The sequence below is a fragment of the Equus caballus genome, chromosome 2, assembly GCF_041296265.1.
Source record: "Equus caballus isolate H_3958 breed thoroughbred chromosome 2, TB-T2T, whole genome shotgun sequence".
In the NCBI taxonomy this organism is placed as follows: domain Eukaryota; kingdom Metazoa; phylum Chordata; class Mammalia; order Perissodactyla; family Equidae; genus Equus; species Equus caballus.
In genome coordinates, this window is record NC_091685.1 from 63,490,663 (window position 1) to 63,512,246 (window position 21,584).

General features: G+C 42.9%; 1 long non-coding RNA gene across 3 annotated transcripts in view; it reads left to right on the forward strand.

Annotated features, from left to right (window-relative positions):
- LOC111772510 (uncharacterized) overlaps positions 1–21,584 on the forward strand; it is a 57,620-nt gene that overhangs the window by 29,672 nt on the left and 6,364 nt on the right. The window lies entirely within an intron of this gene.

The window sequence follows — 21,584 nt, forward strand, 5'->3', positions numbered from 1 at the left end:
CTATAGTTTCTTTAGTTTGCTCTTTGTCAATCCCATTCTAATGCCTTCTGCCCTCTAGGACTTCTCAAGATTTCTGGTCTGCTGATGGCCGCCCTTCTTATTTTTGTACTGCTGTTCTTATTTCATTTTCTCAAAATATCTTTTTCAGCGTTTCAGTGGGCCCTTGGATGGGAGAGGAGAGGGATCTTGTACTCAGTTCACCAGTTTAAACTGGAAGGCTCTTTTCTTTCTTAAAATTGTAGCCTGGTCCTCTCCTTCCCCTGTCCCACTCTCTGGCGTATCTCCTTAGTTTGCAGAAAGGCTCTGTCAGTCAAGCTTTCTGGACAATTCTCCTGACAAGCTGGACTTGGGAGCGCCCTGTAATGGTAGGTTTGTTGACTGATTACCAGGTCGTCTGGGGCTACAAGGATGAGAGAATTTGGTTGTACTGACAGAGTTCTTCCAGTGTTTACCCATGCCCTGTCAAAGACAAATTGCATCGGACAAGTTAAATGGGCAAGGAAGACTTTATTCAATGCTAATGCAATAGGGGTCAAGACTGTTGCAATAGGGGTGAGAGACTGAACTCAATTTTTAATAGGACAGAGGTACCTGGGGGTTTGTAGCCCATGCACAGGATGAGGGGCATCAATGGATGGAAAATTACTAAGAGGAACTTGGTTAGATACCAAGGGTTGTGGGATCCTTGCTAAACTGGCTTGACAGGATTCTTGCTGAACTGGGCTTAAGTAGGCCAAGGATGGTAGGCCCAGGACATGGCCTGGTTGAGAAGAGAGCTCAGAGGAGCCAGACCAAAGTTTGGTCAAAGAAGGGATTCCTGTCAGCCCCTCATTCTATATACAAGGTACTGAGAATATTTCTGTTTGATACTGGGATTCTTGGCATCCTGGCCAAGTGGCTACCATCCTAATTGGACTGATAGTCCAGGCCTAATGTGATATCTCTTTTTGTCTGTTTATTTTTATTTGTTGATTTTCCTTAAAGATTAGTCATTTCTAACACTTTGGAAGGCAGAAGTGAATTGTGGTTAAGAGCATGTACTTTGGAATCAGAAGCACTTGGGGTGAGATCCCAGCTCTGCTACTTATTAGCTGTATGACTTTGGTCACTTAAAAATATCTTCTTCCTAGAGTTGTTAACTGTTAATGTAATTATCATTGCTCACTGAATGGAAGATACTGTTAATATTAGTATTATTTTGAACCAGGCTCACATCATCTGGATCTCCTCAAGCTATCCGCCACAGTATTCCCTATATCATGACTAATATACGAATTTACCTGGGCCTGGCAGATTGTCAGATATCTACTAGGTACCGGTAATCTGCAGAGTAGCTCTCCTTCTCTGGTAGAAGCAGAACCCCTGAGGCCCTCTGTGGCAGCTCTCTTACTCTGGATGGTGTTCTGGGGTTCCTTCAACTTGCACTGCACTAACTGTAAGAAAAGCATCCTAACTTTATTCGAATAGCATTGCGCATCAAGGCCATTGGAACATTCTTTTTTTATGGCATAATTATTACAGTAGTTACCTATATCAGTACTTTAAGTGAAGTGGACTGTTAATGTTATACAGATTGTCTGCTCATTCACGCCTATCAAATGCTTCTCTTCAAGTCACCATGTCCTGCAAAATGCTATTTCTCTTATTAGATTAATTGATATGTCCTCCATAGCCTCTTTACTTTCAAAAGTAGCTCTAAAAGCTTCCAGAATTTTGAGAAGAGGTGTGTATTGTACAAAATTAGGGGGAAATGGATTGGAGAATACCCTGTCACTTTTGTACTAGAACACATAGAAGATTCAAGACAAAGGGCAGAAATGGGACAGGATCCTTCCAAATTATGGAAACTGCAAGTGCTGTTTCTGCTTTCCATATCATCTCTAACCTCAGATAATAACAGGGGAAAGTCAACATTACCTAGGGTATTACAATGGGTGTCTAAATGAGCGTGTGTTCCCTTTCCAGTAAATCTCAACCTTGGCTTCACTTCCAGGGCGGACAGCACAACAGGGCTGAAATCATCAGTGAGTCACTGAATCTGAATCACCTCTACTGAAATGTCAGGTTGCAGACTTCCTTCAAAGGTGCTTTGGTAGAAGTTGCTAGGAATAATGCTGATTTTTAATGAAGTAGAAATAAAAGCAAAGGCCGGCCCCATGGCTGAGTGGTTAAGGTCATGCGCTCTGCTTCAGCGGCCCAGGGTTTCACCAGTTTGGATCCTGGGCAGGGACGGGGCACTACTCCTCAGGCTATGCTATGGCTGCATCCCACATAGCACAGCCAGAGGCACTCACAACTACGGTATACAACTATGTACTGTGGGGCTTTGGGAAGAAGAAGAAAAAAAAGAGAGAAGATTAGCACACATTAGCTCAAGTGCCAATCTTTAAAAAAAAAGAAATAAAAGCAGAAAACAGGTGATTTAGAAAGAGATTTTTGTTCATTACTGTATTAGGATGCTCCAGAGAAACAGGAACAATAGGAGATAACTAAATAAATGAAAACACATACATACATACATACACACAAAGAGATTTATCATAGGGAATTGGCTCATGTAATCATGGAGGCTGAGAAGTCCCACCATATGCAGTCAGCAAGTCAGGGACCCAGAAGAGTTGATGGTGTGGTTCTAGTCCAAAAGCCGGCAGGGTTGAGATCCAAAAAGAGCCAATGTTTCAGTTCGAGTGCAAAGGCAGGAAAAAGACCCATGTCCCAGCTCAAGGCAGTCAGGCAGAAAGAATTCCCTCTTCCCCAGCCTATTTGACCTATTCAGGCCTTCAACTGAGGCCCATCCACAGTAGGGAGGGCCATGTGTTTTACTCAGTCTCCTGATTCAAATATTAATCTCATCCTGCAAGACCCTCAAGGACACATCCAGAATCACGTTTGACCAGATGCCTGGGCCCTGTGGCCCCTGGCACAGTCAAGTTGACACATAAAATTAACCATCACAGAGAGAGCCAAGATGGCGCCGTGAGTAGTCCTCTTTGTCTCTCGCCCTTCGAGTCTACAATTATTTGGACACTTATCGCTTGACAAAGGATATCCAGACAGCATCTCAGGACGTCTGAGACACCCACGCGACTATACATCGGAAGGCGGATGGACTTTCCTCCGGGAGGATGTGGAAATAGGTGAAAACTCTCCGACCCCGACGGGCAGCCTAGTACCCGCAAGCGGCTTTCTTCCAACGGGCGACCCCAGAGGATCCACGCACATCTAGGGCAGGAGCGAGAACACAACAGAGGAGCGACGGTGGAAACAGGTGACCAGAACCCTACCTAAACCCCCCGCAATTACTCCTAAACGCAGAGGGAAACTTTGGAGTTGCACACCTGAGCCCGCGGGGAGAGTCTCTCCCCGCCATTGGCGGGGAGACCCAGCCTGGAGCTCGGGGCGCCCGGAGGGTCCCAGAGAGAAACACGGAGGGCATGGAGGTCTCCCAGCTGCCGTTGCCCGCCCCGTGGGACTAGGGATTGCCGGAGATCTCGGAGAGGACCGGGGCTGGGGGAACTTTCAAAGGCCGGTTCGGTGACCCGGAGGGGAAGCGCTGGAGCTCCGCCCGGGCAGCAGACAAAACTCTCTGTCTGCCGTTAGCAGAGGGGCCACGCTGAGCATTCACGGCTCCGGGAGAGGCCCGGAGAGAATCCCAGAGGGCGGGGCGACCCCCAGCTGCCGTTGCCCGCCCCGTGGGGCTAGGGATTGCCAGAGATCTCGGAGAGGACCGGGGCGGGGGAACTTTCAAAGGCCGGTTCGGCGACCCGGAGGGGAAGCGCCGGAGCTCCGCCAGGCAGCAGACAAAACTCTCTGTCTGCCATTAGCAGAGGGGCCACGCCCAGCATTCAGGGCTCCCGGCAGAGGCCCGGACAGAAGCCCAGAGGGCGGGGCGACCCCCAGCTGCCGTTGCCCGCCCCGTGGGACTAGGGATTGCCGGAGATCTCGGAGAGGTCCGGGGCTGGGGGAACTTTCAAAGGCCGGTTCGGTGACCCGGAGGGGAAGTGCCGGAGCTCCGCCCGGGCAGCAGACAAAACTCTCTGTGTGCCGTTAGCAGAGGGGCGATGCTGAGCACTCACGGCTCCGGGAGAGGCCCGGAGAGAATCCCAGAGGGCGGGGCGACCCCCAGCTGCCGTTGCCCGCCCCGTGGGGCTAGGGATTGCCGGAGATCTCGGAGAGGACCGGGGCGGGGGAACTTTCAAAGGCTGGTTCGGCGACCCGGAGGGGAAGCGCTGGAGCTCTGCCCGGGCAGCAGACAAAACTCTCTGTGTGCCGTTAGCAGAGGGGCCACGCTGAGCAGTCACGGCTCCGGGAGAGGCCCGGAGAGAATCCCAGAGGGCGGGGCGACCCCCAGCTGCCGTTGCCCACCCCGTGAGGCTAGGGATTGCCGGAGATCTCGGAGAGGGCTGGGGCTGGAGAGAGTTCCAGAGACCCAGCTTAGTAGCCTAGGGGGAAACCCTACAGGCTCACAGCAGCCTTAGGGAAAGCCTCTGCACAGCACCAGTAGAAGGCACCCAGCCGCCAGCCACAAGGCTGGAAGACCCCAGGGCAAAAGCAGCATAGCTAGGTGTACTAACCACAGACTGTAGAAGATGCCAATAGCTCTCCTGCGACCCATAGAGCACAAGTGAGATTTGGTGGGTGCCGACAGCAACGGAGCGACAAATATAAGTGATCCCACCCTTGGCCGCTGGAAAAGCCCATAACACCGTTGCAGACCCCAAGGAGAGAGCGCATCTAGGTGGGCAACAACAGTAGGCACCTGCAGCCTGAAGCCCCCCTGTGACGGCCCCCACGGCAGAGGAGGGAATCCAAAGGGCCACTGTGGCTACGAAGAGGGGCCTAGGCCCAGTTAGCAACTACGGACAGGGTTCCTGGTTGGTGAAGTATAAACAGCTGCTCCCCCCACCGCAGCAGCTGAAACAAGTGAAAGGAGCAACTAAACTCTATCTCCATGCGGAGGCACAAATCAACATCATCAAGCAATATGAAAAAATACATTAAATCTCCAGAACAGAAAGAAAGTAACAAATACACAGAAAACAATCCCAAAGAAAATGAGATATATAACCTAAATGATGATGACTTCAAAACAGGCATCATTAGGATTCTCAATGAGTTAAGAGAGAATTCTGACCGACAACTCAACGAGTTCAGGAGCTATGTCACAAAAGAGTTTGATACGATAAAGAAGAACCAAACAGAAATATTGGAAATGAAGAACACAATAGAAGAGATTAAGAAAAATCTAGATGCTCTGAACAGTAGGGCCGATAATATGGAGGAAAGAATTAGCAATTTGGAAGATGGCAATATAGAATTGTTGCAGGCAGAGGAGGAGAGAGAAGCAAGACTTAAAAGAAATGAAGAAACTCTCCGAGAATTATCAGACACAATTAGGAGATGCAACGTAAGGATTATAGGTATACCAGAGGGAGAAGAGAAGGAGAAAGGGGCAGAAAATCTATTCAAAGAAATAATGGCTGAGAACTTCCCAAATCTGGTGAGGGAGATGGATCTTCAGGTGACAGAAGCCAATAGATCTCCAAACTTTATCAATGCAAGAAGACCAACTCCACGGCATATAGTAGTGAAGCTAGCAAAAGTCAACGACAAGGAGAAAATATTAAGGACAGCCAGGCTAAAGAAACTAACCTACAAAGGAACCCCCATCAGGCTATCAGCAGATTTCTCAGCAGAAACTTTACAGGCTAGAAGAGAGTGGAATGATATATTCAAAAATCTGAAGGACAAAAATCTACAGCCGAGAATTCTCTACCCAGCGAAAATATCCTTCAAATACGATGGAGAAATAAAAACTTTCCCAGATAAACAAAAATTAAGGGAGTTCATTGCCACAAAACCTCCTCTTCAGGAAATCCTCAGGAAAACCCTCATTCCTGAAAAATCCAAAAAAGGAAAGGGGCTACAAAACCAAGAGCAGAGGAGATAAGTAGAAGGACAACAACAGAGAGTAGCAGCTCTACATCAGAACAGATTAAACCATGGGACGAGAAACAAAGGAAACTGAAGAAAACCGGAAAACAAGACACAAAATGGTAGTGGTAGGCCCCCACGTCTCAATAATCACTCTAAATGTAAATGGATTGAACTCCCCAATCAAAAGACACAGAGTGGCAGGATGGATCAAAGAACAAGATCCAACAATATGCTGCCTCCAGGAAACACACCTCAGCCCCAAAGACAAACACAGACTCAGAGTGAAGGGATGGAGAACAATACTCCAAGCTAATAATGAACAAAAGAAAGCAGGTGTCGCTATACTAATATCAGACAAGGTAGATTTCAAAGCAAAACAGATAAAGAAAGATAAAGAGGGACAGTATATAATGATAAAAGGGACTCTCCACCAAGAAGACATAACACTTATAAATATATATGCACCCAACACAGGAGCACCAAAATTTGTAAAGCAACTCTTAATAGAACTAAAAGAAGACATCAACAACAATACAATAATAGTAGGGGACCTCAACACACCATTAACACCAATGGACAGAACATCCAGACAGAAAATCAACAAGGAAATAATAGAATTAAATGAAAAATTACACCAGATGGACTTAATAGATATATATAGAACACTTCATCCAAAAACAGCAGGTTACACATTCTTCTCAAGTGCACATGGAACATTCTCAAGGATTGACCATATTTTGGGAACCAAAGCAAACATCAATAAATACAAGAGAGTTGAAATAATATCAAGCATCTTTTCTGATCATAACGCTATTAAACTAGAAATCAACTACAAGAAAAAAGCAGAGAAAGGTGCAAAAATGTGGAGACTAAACAACACGCTTCTCAACAAACAATGGATCATTGAGGAAATTAAAGAAGAAATCAAATATTATCTGGAGACAAATGAAAATGAGAACACGACATACCAAATCATTTGGGATGCAGCAAAAGCAGTCCTAAGAGGGAAATTCATCGCAATACAGGCTCACCTCACTAAACAAGAAAAAGCTCACGTAAGCAACCTGAAACGACACCTAACAGAACTAGAAAAAGAAGAACAAACAAAGCCCAGAGTCAGTAGAAGGAGGGAAATAATAAAAATAAGAGCAGAAATAAACGATATTGAAACAAAAAAGACAATAGAAAGGATCAATGAAACAAAGAGTTGGTTCTTCGAAAGAATTAACAAAATTGACAAACCCCTAGCCAGACTCACCAAGAAAAGAAGAGAGAAATCGCAAATTAATAAAATCAGGAATGACAGAGGAGAAATCACAACAGATACCAATGAAATACAAGAGATCATAAGAGAATACTATGAAAAACTATATGCCAACAAATTGAACAACCTGGAAGAAATGGACAAATTCCTAGACTCCTACAATCTCCCCAAACTGAATCAGGAAGAAATGGAGAATCTGAATAGACCAATCACAAGTAAGGAAATAGAAACGGTAATCAAAAACCTCCCCAAAAACAAGAGTCCAGGACCAGACGGCTTCTCTGGAGAATTCTACCAAACATTCAAAGAAGACTTAATACCTATTCTCCTCAAACTGTTCCAGAAAATTGAGAAAGATGGAGAACTCCCTAACACATTCTATGAAGCCAACATCACTCTGATCCCCAAACCTGACAAGGACAACACAAAGAAGGAGAACTACAGGCCGATATCACTGATGAACATAGATGCAAAAATCCTCAACAAAATTCTGGCAAACCGGTTACAGCAATACATCAAAAAGATTATACACCATGATCAAGTGGGATTTATACCAGGGACACAGGGATGGTTCAACATCCGCAAGTCAATCAACGTGATACACTACATCAACAAAATGAAAAACAAAAACCACATGATCATCTCAATAGATGCAGAGAAAGCATTCGACAAGATCCAACACCCATTTATGATAAAAACCCTCAGTAAAATGGGTATAGAAGGAAAGTACCTCAACATAATAAAGGCCATATATGATAGACCCACAGCCAACATCATACTCAATGGACAAAAGCTGAAAGCCATCCCTCTGAGGACAGGAACAAGACAAGGGTGCCCACTTTCACCACTCCTATTCAACATAGTACTGGAGGTGCTGGCCAGAGCAATTCGGCAGGAAAAAGAAATAAAAGGAATCCAAATAGGTAACGAAGAAGTAAAACTCTCGTTGTTTGCAGACGACATGATCTTATACATAGAAAACCCCAGAGAATCCACAGAAAAACTATTAGAAATAATCAACAACTACAGCAAAGTAGCAGGGTATAAAATTAACGTGCATAAATCAGTAGCATTTCTATACACTAACAATAAACTAACAGAAAAAGAACTCAAGAACTCTATCCCATTCACAATCGCAACGAAAAGAATAAAATACCTTGGGATAAACTTAACCAAGGAAGTGAAGGATCTATACAATGAAAACTACAAGACTTTCTTGAAAGAAATAGGCAATGACATAAAGAGATGGAAAAACATTCCTTGTACATGGATTGGAAGAATAAACATAGTTAAAATGTCCATACTACCTAAAGCAATATACAGATTCAATGCTATCCCAATCAGAATCCCAAGAACATTCTTCACAGAAATTGAACAAACAATCCTAAAATTCATATGGGGGAACAAAAGACCGCGAATTGCTAAAGCAATCCTGAGCAAGAAAAACAAAGCCGGCGGAATCACAATCCCCGATTTCAAAACATACTACAAAGCTACAGTGATCAAAACAGCATGGTACTGGTACAAAAACAGGTCCACAGATCAATGGAACAGAATTGAAAGCCCAGAGATAAAACCACACATCTATGGACAGCTAATCTTTGACAAAGGAGCAGAGGGCCTACAATGGAGAAAAGAAAGTCTCTTCAACAAATGGTGCTGGGAAAACTGGACAGCCACATGCAAAAGATTGAAAATTGACCATTCTTTTTCACCACACACCAAAATAAACTCAAAATGGATCAAAGACCTAAAGATTAGGCCTGAGACAATAAGTCTTTTGGAAGAGAATATAGGCAGTACACTCTTTGACATCAGTTTCAAAAGAATCTTTTCGGACACTGTAACTCCTCAGTTGAGGGAAACAATAGAAAGAATAAACAAATGGGACTTCATCAGACTAAAGAGCTTCCTCAAGGCAAGGGAAAACAGAATTGAAACAAAAAAACAGCTCACTAATTGGGAAAAAATGTTTACAAGCCTCTTATCCGACAAAGGGTTAATCTCCATAATATACAAAGAACTCACACTGCTTAACAACAAAAAAACAAACAACCCAATCAAAAAATGGGCAGAGGACATGAACAGACATTTCTCAAAAGAAGATATGAATATGGCCAATAGACACATGAAAAGATGTTCATCATCGCTAATCATCAGGGAAATGCAAATCAAAACTACACTAAGATATCACCTTACCCCCGTTAGATTGGCAAAAACATCCAAAACCAAGAACGACAAATGTTGGAGAGGTTGTGGAGAAAGAGGAACCCTCATACACAGTTGGTGGGAATGCAAACTGGTACAGCCACTATGGAAAACAGTATGGAGATTTCTCAAAAAGTTAAAAATAGAAATACCCTATGACCCAGCCATCCCATTACTGGGTATCTATCCTAAGAACCTGATATCAGAAATCTCAAGAGTCCGTTGCACCCCTATGTTCATCGCAGCATTATTTACAATAGCCAAGACGTGGAACCAGCCTACATGCCCAGAAACTGATGACTGGATAAAGAAATGTGGTATATATACACAATGGAATACTACTCAGCCATAAAAAAAGACGAAATTGGCCCATTCACAACAACGTGGATGGACCTCGAGGGCATTATGTTAAGCGAAATAAGTCAGTCAGAGAAAGACGATCTCTATATGACTCCACTCATAGGTGGAAATTAGTATATTGAGAAGGAGATCTGATCGGTGGTTACCAGGGAAAAGGGGGGGTGGGGGGAGGGTACGAAGGGGGAAGTGGTGTACCCACAACATGACTAACAAAAATGTACAACTGAAATCTCACAAGCTTGTAATCTATCATAACATTAATAAAAAAAAAAAAATAATAAAATAAAATAAAATAAATAAATGAATAAATAAAAAAATAAATAAAAAAAAAATAAAGGCAGGGACAAGAAGCCCCCCAAAAAAAAAAAAAAAAAATTAACCATCACAAGTGCCTCCTCCTCTATATGATTTTGGTATTTTTACCGGACAAAATTGGGTTTCTCTGCCCAATGCACATAAACCAGGTAACTACAGCATCAGCCTTTGGGAGAGAGATCAGCTTTATTCTCTGAGATGGATCTGCAGGGAGACGGGGGCGTGTGCCGTCAGATCCATCTCCTTGATTCAGGATTTGGGGCAAAATTTAAGAGGGAGAACAGGCTGGCACGTGGAAACACTGGTGGGACAGGTTTTGCTTAGTGGGCCTCAAGCATTTATGGTAAGATTTTGAACATTTATGACGGTTCTAAACATTTATGATGGGGTTTTAAACATACATGGTGAGTGGGAAGGAATTTTAACACGGGATCTTCCTGAACGAGGGACCCCTTGCTTCTGGTAAGAGTCTAACTTTCAAGTTGGTCTTTGGGTTCTGCGGGAAGAAGAATCTTTGGTTCTGCTGTCATTTAAGTCAAAATTTCTTCTCTTGTGCATGCTCTAGCTATGTGACTTTGCAGGTTTTCTGAAAGGCAATTCTTAATCACTCTGTTGGTAAAAGATGGGGTCAGTTGAACTGGTCCTGGAGGGCCTGCGGTTACAGTATTTGGCTAGTCCTTTCAACTTTCGGAAATGTGAAGGAGAAGAGAATAGCATGAGAGCAAATCCTTAATGCTTTTCCTCACAGTACAACTGCTTTAATGTTGGTTAGACTCTTTACTCAAACTCACTGGATGTTAACACATCAGTCACTGAACTAGGATAAAAGTCCTACTTACTAAAATTCTTCTTTCCACTGGCACTTCTGTGAGGAGAAGGGAACCCCAGGAGAATGGGGGTTACGGAAATGATTTCCTTATTGTCTGTGACGTGTATCCTCCTTTGCTGCAGTTATGCTTCAGAGGAGAACGGAATTAGAGGGCTAGAGCCTGTGCTCCCCCTGCTTTTCCAACACTTGCTTTTATATGCCCTGCCGATATTTTCCTCCATTAAGTAGCATGGAGGAGGTGGAGAGTGTTGAAAAGTGTAACTGTAATGATTATTTGCTTTCCTTACAATATGGTTTTCTTAGGACAGATCAGATTAGTCTCTCTTGGTGGTAAAGATTGCCAGGTATAGCAGTTATACTCTTGATTTTACTGGTTCTCAAAGTGTAGTGCCTGGATGAGCAGCATCAGCATCATCTGGGAATTTGTTAGAACTAGAAAATCTCCTGTCCCACCCCAAACCTACTGAATCAGAAACTCTAGGGGTGGAACCCAGAAATCTGCATTAGAACAAGCCTTCGGGTGATTCTGAGGCATACTCAAATTTGAGATCCGCTGGTCCAGTATATTTGCAGTTAAGTTGCTTGTTGGTGATGTATAGATCTTGAAATTGAACAAAAAGCTAGAAAGGCAACAAATCATAATCCCAGAGAGCTTGAGAACTGTACAGATAGCACCTTTCCTCTCGGCAGATGTTTCCGTCACTGGATGCTCAATACAAGCCTCGCTCCATTTAGTCATAAGTCCTTTTATGTATTTTTATTGGTCATCAGTTTGAAGAAGGCAGGATCAACCACAAATGGAATTTGTCATACCTTGATGTCCTTTAGTAGGGTATTAAAGAAGATCAGAGCTAATGTTCTTCTTTGAAAAGTGGAGGACAGGTAAACGTAGGTTGCTGAAGGGTTGAAACACAAGTTATACTTCCTGTGGTCCAAATGGTGCACCGTGGAGGAGGGAGAAGAGACTTATGCAGGTAAATTTGCTATTGTGGTTGTGCCTGTTAGCATTGTCTCACCTCTCTGTCTGCTGACAAAGCTTCTGAAGATAGGTTAAAGAAGCTCCTGAAATGCGAACTGTGGTTGAGCTCAATTATTGTGACTGTCAGCAACCAAAAGACCTACTGCCTCCTCAGCTCCGTTCAAAAGGAAAGCCTTCAGAGGGGCCCCTGCTGACCTGCATGTGGCTGCCATGAAGAAAATCACGCTGAGAGAGTTCTTTTCACATTTTCCCTTCTCAGAGTTAAGTAGAGGGACGGAGACTTACCCAAGGACACACATGCTTGTTACTGGCAATAGTATCAACAATTCGATATTGTGATATTCTTTAAAAATATATGTGATAATTTTTCCTTGCAGATCCAAAGACTCTGCATATACTACCTAAGACACGATAAGGTTACCCTGAAACTGAATTAGATGTTCCCCTACGTAACTCCCTAAGCTTCTCCCTGTCATAGAGTTGAGTACACTGTTAAAATTATCTGCCTGCTTGTTAGTTTCCTTACTAGACGATAAATTCTTGGAGGACAGTGGAAGACTTTATAGAGGAATTGACGTCTGAGTGAGGTTTTGGAGGATGAACAGAAGTTTGCCAGGAAGACAAGCTGGTATGGGTAGGTATGTAGAAGGAAGGGCATAGCAGAATGAGGCACTAGTATGTGCCAAGATACAAAGTTGAGAAGCAGCATGGGCCATTCCAAGGACTGGAGGTAATTCGACCTTACTGAAATATCAGTTGTGTGTTTATGGGGAGGACAGTGGATGGAGTATTCATTTGGAGGTGAGGCCAGGTTAAAGGGCTTTAACTAAAGAGATTTAACTAAGGAGGTGATGAGGTGGCAGCATGAAGGATGAACTGATTAGGAAAGAGGAGAGCTGACAGGCCCCACACCAGGGCAGTGGTGGACACAGACCTGTCCATCCTTGAAGACTGACCAGGAGTGGGTGGAAGGAAGAAAGACACTGAGTTGAAAGTGACTAGGTGGGTGGCAGTGCTACCCTACAACCCAGATTGTTAAAATAGCTATAAAGAAGGAGTCGGAGGAGATATTGGGTTCATTTTAAACATATGAGTTTAGAAAACCGTGCAACTTTTTGGCAGAAAGGTCCAGAAAGCAAGTAGACATTCAGAGCTCAGAGTAGCCAGGGATGGAATGATTCTCAAATTTGTGCATACCTATGTTTAAACAAACAGATAACCAACTGACCTTTGGGTGGCTGAGATTACTTAGAGAAGGGATACAGTGTGAAAAAGAAGAGGCTCAGGACACAGCCTCAGGGAATCAAAATGAGGAACACAGGAAGACAACCCAAAGTGGTGAGGAAGCAGAGCATGACTATGGGCAGTGCTTCTCAAACTCAAGTGTGCCTCAGAATCACCTGGAGAGTGTTAAAACACAGATTCTTGGACTCCCACCCACAGAGATTCTGATTCAGTAGGTCTGGGGTGGGCCTGAGAATTGCATTTCAAATGCGCTCCCATGCGGTGCTGATGCTGCCGTCCACAGGCCACACTTTGAGAGGCACTGGAATAGGCTGGGAGGAGAAGGCAAGAGAGAGGTCATTGGAGGGTAGTTTGAAGTTTCTGGGGATGTAAGAACCTTGGGTATCTCTAAAGGTCAAGGTGAAGGAGGTAGCTGAGACAGGGAGAAGCTGGACATCCCAGAGAGAAGGGGATGATTAATGAAGGAAATTCATGGACAAGATGAGGAGTGGTACAAAAAGAAGATGGAGGCACCGGAGATAGTAACAGTAAAAATATTAAAGGGCTGTGGTGTCCACTTGAAAAACCAAAGCCCCTTTGAGTAAGATGATTTTCTTGTAGCTTCCCTTTTTTCTGTTTTATTTTTTTATCTCCTGCCTCCTTCCAAATGCCGTTTACCTTTACCGTTTTGACTCTCCCACTGTGCCTAGGAGCCTTTGTCTCTCTGCCAAAACCCTCCCAGTGCTGTCACTTCCGTGTTCCGATACATAAAGAGATGACTTGCTACAAATGAATGATCAGTAATGAATAGACTTTCAGCAACACAAGGCATTTCAAGATAAAGGAAAATTTCAAACCATGTTTGATCGTTATTGCTAAAATTGTGTTTCTACCACCTTCTTGCTAGAATTGCTGTCAAGCTGTTTGACAGCTCCCCTGGGACATCACTCCCGGGTATTGCAGTCACCTCGAAGCATAAAGACGCAGCTTTCTCTCCTCTGCTAACTAAAGCCTGCTTCCTTGCAGCCTCAGAGCCCTCAGCCAAACTAGAAAAGCTTCAAAAATCGCTTTTTATGATTAAAAAAACAACCGTCACCCCAGTGATAGCTGTGAGCAGCTCTGTGCCTGTGTGTGTGTCACACTGTTTGAATTTAAACCAACAAAAATGTATTGAGGGTTTGTCATAGAAAAGCACTGTGAGAGGCACTGAGATTCAAAGATTAGTGAAATACTGTTGGGGTTCTCAGGGGGCCCTTCATGTACCTTTCTTTTCTGAGTCCTGAACTAGATGATACAGTTAGAGGACACAGACTGGGATTAAAATATCTTTCTTGTGGCTAAAGCTGGTCCGGAGAATGTAGCTTGGACCTGAGGCTGAGACAGCTTCTCATTTCTTCCTCCATGAACTGACCTTTCCCTTTTGACATAGCAAAGTCGCTGGAAACTGCATGAAGGAGAGAAGAATGCGTATGGTCTGGTGCAGACTTCGCTGAGAGAAAAATGCAAAAGGAGCCTGGGCAGTGGATGTGTAATGACCCTGTACCTAGTCTCATCAAACATACGTAATTTTTCTCTTCCTTGTGGAGGACTAAGTAAGGGAAGAGGCCAGAGAGAAGGATGGAAACTATCTCCTCAGTGCTGTGGAGAGGGAAGGTTTCCTATGTTCATGATCAAAGCAAGCATGGGGAGATGGGAAGAGCGTGATTTCTCCCACATCCTCCAACTGTTTGATTTCTTAGCCCTTGGGTTTTATAATCAGACCTCTGGCCAACCGAGGATGGGGCTGTCCTCCTGAGATAACATGTGTTGGAAGTGATAAGACAGAAATATAGGGGGTTGTATTCCAGCCATCAAGGGCAGTTCGGCTCCACCTTTCGTGCGACTTCTCCCTCATACATACAGCACCTTTGTGTATCTGCTGGGGACTAGTGGTGGGCTTTCCAGCTTTGCCTGCAGGAAGTTCCATAAAGGGACAGAATGGTACATTGATTACATTAACTCCAGCACTATACTATGCACCAAACCAAAGGTTCATTTTCTATTCTAGTTCTCATCTCGAGAACATCAGCCATGTTTTGCCGTGAGCCTAAACTGTAGCATCAAAGCACTCCAATAATACCATGCTAGCAACATAAAATTGCCCTGAATTAGAATATTCCCATTATTCAATCCCAAAAGGCAATTTAAGTCCCTGCCTCAAGAAGCTCTCAATCTAATAGAATAAGACAAATTCTTAAATAAAAAATTACAACCCAATCTGAGCCTTTTAGGGTAAAAATAAAAACATTTACAGCAGCTTAGAAGAGGCAGCACTAATTCTATCTGAGAGAGTGGGAAAAATGTTTCAAGAATGGTAAACATTAACTCAGATTCACCAGTTGTTAACATTTTGCTATATTTGTTCTCTCTCTGTCCCTGTCTCTCTCTGTCTCTGTCTCTCTGTGTGTCTCTCTCTCTCTTTCTGTCTCTCTCTCTCTCTGTGCACACAAACACACACACACATTATTTTATTATTTTGCTGAAACATTTTAAAGTTGCAGACATCATGGTCCTTTGCCCTTCAATACCTCAGGATGTATCTCTTAAGAACAAAGATATTCTCTTACATAACCACAGTGCAATTTTTAAATTCAGGAAATTTAATAGTGTTATAATGCTATTATACAATGAAGAGTCCATTTTCAAATTTCACCACTTGTTCCAATAGTGTATTTTATAGCAATTTTTTTCCAATCTAACATCCAGCCCAGGGTTACACATTACATTTAGTTGTCATGTTTCTTTAGTCTCCTTTAATGTTGATCATTTCCTCAGCCTGCCCCTCCCTCCCTCCCTCCCTCCCTCCCACCCACCCTCCTACCCCCCTTCTTACCCCTTCCTTCCCTCCCTTGTACCCTCTCCCTTCTTCCCTCTGCCTCTTTCTCTCCCTTCTAACTTCCTTTCTTTTTTTTATGACATTGACATTTTTAGAATATAGACCAGGGGCTGGCCCCATGGCTGAATGGTTGAGTTTGCGTGCTCTGCTGCAGCGGCCCAGGGTTTTGCCGGTTCAGATCCTGGGCGCGGACATGGCACCGCTCGTCGGGCCACGCTGAGGCGGCACCCCACGTGCCACAACTAGACGGACCCACATCTAAAAAATGTACAACTACATACTGGAGGGCTGTGGGGAGAAAAAGGAAAAATAAAATCTTAGAAAAAAAAAAAAGGAATGATTTCCATTAAAAAAAAGAATATAGGCCAGTTGTTTGGTAAAATATTCCTCAACTTGGGTTTGTTTGGTTGTTACCTCATGATTAGATTGCCTCACGGTTTCTTTTTCTTTTGAAATGATTTCAAACTTACAGAAAGCCAGAATTAAATAGTTTTGTAACTTTTTTGTAAGTTCAAAATGATTCTTACCCAGATGCGCCAATTTTTAACATTTTGCCACATCCACATTTGTTTTATCATTCTCTTTTCCTCTTTCTCTTCCTTTATGTGTGTTTATGTGTGTAGAATAGTTTTTTAAAAGTCTGAACCAGTTAAGAATATGTGTTACCCTTTAAGTGACAGCTTTTAAAAAAGGTTTTAATTTTTTAAAATAAAAATGGTATATATTTAAGGTGTACAACATGATGATTTGATATATATATATAGTGAAATGATACTACAGTCAAAGCTAATTAACATATCCATTTTCTCACCCAAAAATAGTTGCTATTTTTTTCTTTTTTTATGGTGAGAGTACTTCAAATCTAACCTCTTGGTGAGTTTCCAGTGTTCAATACAGTACTATTAACTACAGTCATCATGCTGTGCATTAAATCTCTAGACTTACAGATCCTACATAACTGCAGCTGTGTACCTTTGATCAACATGTCCCCATTTCTCTCACCTCATGGCCCCTGGTTATGGGGTTCTGAGGTTTAAGCTCATAGCCCCTGGTAACCTCCATTCAACTCTCTGCTTCTATGTATTCAACTTTTTTAGCTTCCCCATATATAACTGAGATCATACAGTTTTCTTTTTCTTTTTGCATCTGGCTTATTTCACAGCATAATGTCCTCCGAGTTCATCCATTTTGTCACAAATGGCAGCATCTCCTTTATTAAGGCTGAATAATATTCAGATTTCTTTGAATTTCTTTATCCATTCACCTGTCAGTGGATAATTAGATTGTTTCCATGTCTTGGCTGTTGTGAATACTGCTGCCATGAACATGGGAGTACAGATCTCTCTTTGAGGTACTGATTTCATTTCCTTTGGGTGGATATCAGAATAGGGGGTGCTGGATCATATAGTAGCTCTAATTTTAATTTTTTGAGGAATGTTCATACTGTTTTCCATAAGGGCTGAACCGATTTACATTCCCACCAACATTGCATAAGGGTTCCCTTTTCTCCACATCCTTGGCAACACTTATCTCGTCTTTTTGTCTTTTTTTTCTTTTAAAGATTAGCACCTGAGCTAACAACTGTTGCCAATCTTTTTTTTTCTTCTGCTTTTTCTCCCCAAATCCCCCCAGTACTTAGTTGTATATTTTTAGTTGTGGGTCATTCTAGTTGTAGCGTGTGGGATGCTGCCTCAACATGGCCTGATGAGCAGTGCCATGTCCACGCCCAGGATCCAAACCGGGGAAACCCTAGGCTGCCAAAGTGGAGCGCGCAAACTTAACCACTTGGCCACGGGCTGGCCCCTCTTGTCTTTTTGACAATAGCCATCCTAACAGGTGTGAGGTGACATTTCTTCGTGGTTTTGATTTGTATTTCCTGGTGATTCATGATGGTGAGTATCTTTTCATGTACATGTTGACAATTTGTATGTCAACTTTGGAAAAATGTCTATTCAAGTCTTTTCTCTCTCTCTTTTTTTTTTTGCTGAGGAAGATTCACCCTGAGCTAACATCTGTGGCTAATCTTCCTCTATTTTGAATGTGAGCTGCTGCCACAGCTTGGCCACTGACGAGTGGTTTAAGTCTGCACCTGGGAACTGAACCTGGGCTGCTGAAGTGGAGCATTAACCACTCCACTTAACCACTAGGCCACTGGGGCTGGCCTTTCCCATTTTTTAATTGGGCTATTCTTTTTGTTTGTTTTGCTACTGAGTTGCAGGAGTTTTTTAAATATATTTTGGATATCAACCCCTTATCAGATAGATGATTTGCAAATATTTTCTTTTAATCCTTAGGTTGCCTTTTCATTTTATTGTTTCCTTTGCTATGCAGAACCTTTTGATCTTATTTGTGCTTTCGTTGCCTGAGCTTCTGTTGTGCTATAAGTGACAGCTTTTAAAGAAGGTCTTGAGAGGGATGAAGAAGCTTGGACAAAAGAACTTGGGCATGAGAAGGGAATTACAAACAGAGGGATCAGTAGGTACAGAGATGTCAGCCAGTGTGTACATGACGTAGCTGCTGAATGGCCAGTTTTTTAGATTAACTGAGCTGAGGGAGAAGGGACCAGAAAGGCAGTTGGAACTTATCATGTTAAAGAATTTGGACTTTGTTCCATAGGAAAAAAGAAAATATTGAAGTTTTTTTTTTTTTTTAAAGATTTTATTTTTCCTTTTTCTCCCAAAGCCTCCTGGTACATAGTTGTGTATTTTTAGTTGTGGGTCCTTCTAGTTGTGGGACGCTGCCTCAGCGTGGCCCGATGAGTGGTGCCATGTCCGTGCCCAGGATCCAAACTGGCAAAACCCTGGGCCACCGAAGTGGAGCTCACGAACTTAACCACTTGTCCATGGGGCCGGCCCCGAAAATATTGAAGATTTTTAAGTAAGAAGATGATAACATCAGATTTATTTTCTAGAAAAATTAAGTCTGAGAAAGGGCAAGAGAGACCAAGTGTAGGTGGATTTCGCGGTATACCAGGTGACGATGAAGACCTGAAGGAAGGAGATGAAAGAGACTGTTTGCTGAGTTCCTACTACCAGCTGGCCATTTGGCATATAGTATCTCATTTAATTATCACAAAAGCCTGAGGTCAGAGAGGTTAAGTAACTTGGCCAAGAACAGACATAGTGAGTTTGTGACATAGTTAATATTTGAACTCAGGCCTATGTGACTTGAAAGCCCCCTCTCAACTACAGTGGGGTCAGGAGGGATATAGCAGGACTGAGAGGAGCCATAGGATTCTGGGGGAAGGAAGCATTGTCAAGCCGTGGTAGCCAGTTGAACACTGTGGGCGAGGGAGACATGGGAGGATAATAGCTGGTGTTAATGATGAAAATGATCACTAGGAAAGGGAAAGAACTGGGAAAGTAGTGAAAATAATGATTTTGTTAACAGTCTCTATAAATGTGGTTTGGATGGCTGGGTTTGTAAAAAACCTAGAGTAAGAGACCCAGCAGGCAGTTTTGGCTCAAGAGCTCAGAAGAAAGGTCTAGGTTAGAGACGGAGATTTGGCTGCCGAAGTCATGAATGCATTCACCTGGTGAGTGCTGAATGAGAACAGAAGATGGCTCCGGGTGGAATCCTGGGCACACTACCAACTAAAGGGTGGTGGAGAAAAAAGAAAGTGTGGTGAGAGAGCAATGTCAGGAGAAGCCAAGATTGGACCATTTCAAGAAGGTGAGCAACCAGGACTACCAAGTACTGAGAAGAATTTCAAAAGGAGGCCTGAGAAGATTCACTGGGATTCATGAATGAGGAAGTCTCTGGGTACCTTAATGAAAGCAATGTCAGGAGGTTGGCAGGGGCCAGCCTTCTTGGGATTAAATAGTACGTGGTTGTAGAGGAGTTGTACACAGAGTAGAGATTACTTTTTTAGGAATTTTAATGAATGATAATGATGATAGCAGTGAACGTTATGAGGGCTTACTGTTTACCAGGCACTGGGCTAACAATTTACACTCATTATCCAGGATAATCCTTACAGTACTCCTATGAGGTGAGTGCTAATATTATCCCCATTTTCTGATGAGGAAATTGTAGCTGAGAGAGTGTAGAGAGGTTGAGTAATATGCCCAAAGTTAGAACACTAATAAATGGTAGAAGAAGGATTCAAAATCAAAACCTCTCTGAGTTCACCATCAAAGCTGATGTTGTAAGATGGTGGTAGTTTGGGGCCTGAGCCTGTAAAAGCAGACGGGGGGAAATCCCTGTAGCGGGGAGGATATTGACTATATGTAGCAAAGAGGATGATTGATGGAGCAAGGTGTAAAGGAAGGGTACATTAGGTTACTTTAAAAAATGGAGTGTTGAGTTTTGGACCTCTCTTTGTCAAAGGCCAGAAGAGAGGAGAAAAGAATCTGTGAATACGTACTCAGATGTCAGCTAAGGTAGCATTCTTTTTTGAGATTTAAGTACAGTTGGCTTTAGTCTCCATTCTACATCCATTAGGAAGTTCAATGCCTACTCCAAGATTTCTGTTAATCCTGGGAGCTCATTTTATGGTTTCTTTGGCTTTTGAGTTTCTGCTTCCACTAAATTCTTCATCTCACCTGTAACTCAGTTCCCATGTTCTTATTCCTTAGTTCCAGGCTGACCCAGTTGTAGAATTCAGACCTGTCCCCTCCTCCCATCTTGTTTCCTTCATTTTTCCCCAAATCACTCACAGAAGGCATTTGTGCATGTGTCAGATATTACTGAAGGCTTAGGAGGTTTTATATTCTTAGCAACACAAACTCTGTAACGTCCAATAGTAGATATTTCTATTTTAAACATGCTTTCAGCTCCTGAATCACTGGAACTCTCTCCCCGAGCTTTAACCTCCCACACTGTTATTTGAGCCCCATCTCTCCTCACTCCCCTCCCATTTCCTCTGTTCTCTTTCTTGGTCTTTTATTTTTTATTTATTTATTTTTTTAGTGTAGATTTGTTTAGCTCTCTCTTTGTTTCACAGTTTTATTGTAAGTTGAGCTTTCTTCTTCCATACTTTAAGTGTCATATCAAGGTAGTTTCCTCAATGAGGCATTTTCTGTCCCTAAGAGGAACTCTGGCATCAGCTGCTAAAATAATAATTTTTCACCCCAGTACTTACAGATAGGTTTAAAGGTAGGAAGAGGGAACTTAGACGAGCTCATGTCTGTTGCTTCTGTTTTCTCAGTGAACATGAGATATGTTCCTTTGTTGAGGTAGGGGTGGGTCTAGTAAAGATTTGGACAGCTGAGGTGAGGCATTCTGTCAATACAAATTTACCAGATTTCTAAAATATCATAAAATACCATGTTTACATAAAATGATTCATTTAACTCAGCCTACAAACTTGTAGAATTGGTCCTTGCTAGAGATGGATTATTCAGTTTACTGAGTATTCTGGTCAGTATGAGAAAAGTAGAAAAAGCAACAGAGAAGGAAAAAGTCAGAGTAAGTAAACTAACGCCAGAGTAATGGAGATCACAGTCCTTGCTGATCCTTTCTCTCTCCCAATATGTGCACAAATACATGTTGAGCAGTTTCTGCATTGCACTATTGTGCTAGAGAGTTGTTCACCTTGCTGCTGAAAAAGGATACAGGAGTTGCATTAGTTATCTCTTGCTCCCTAACAAAT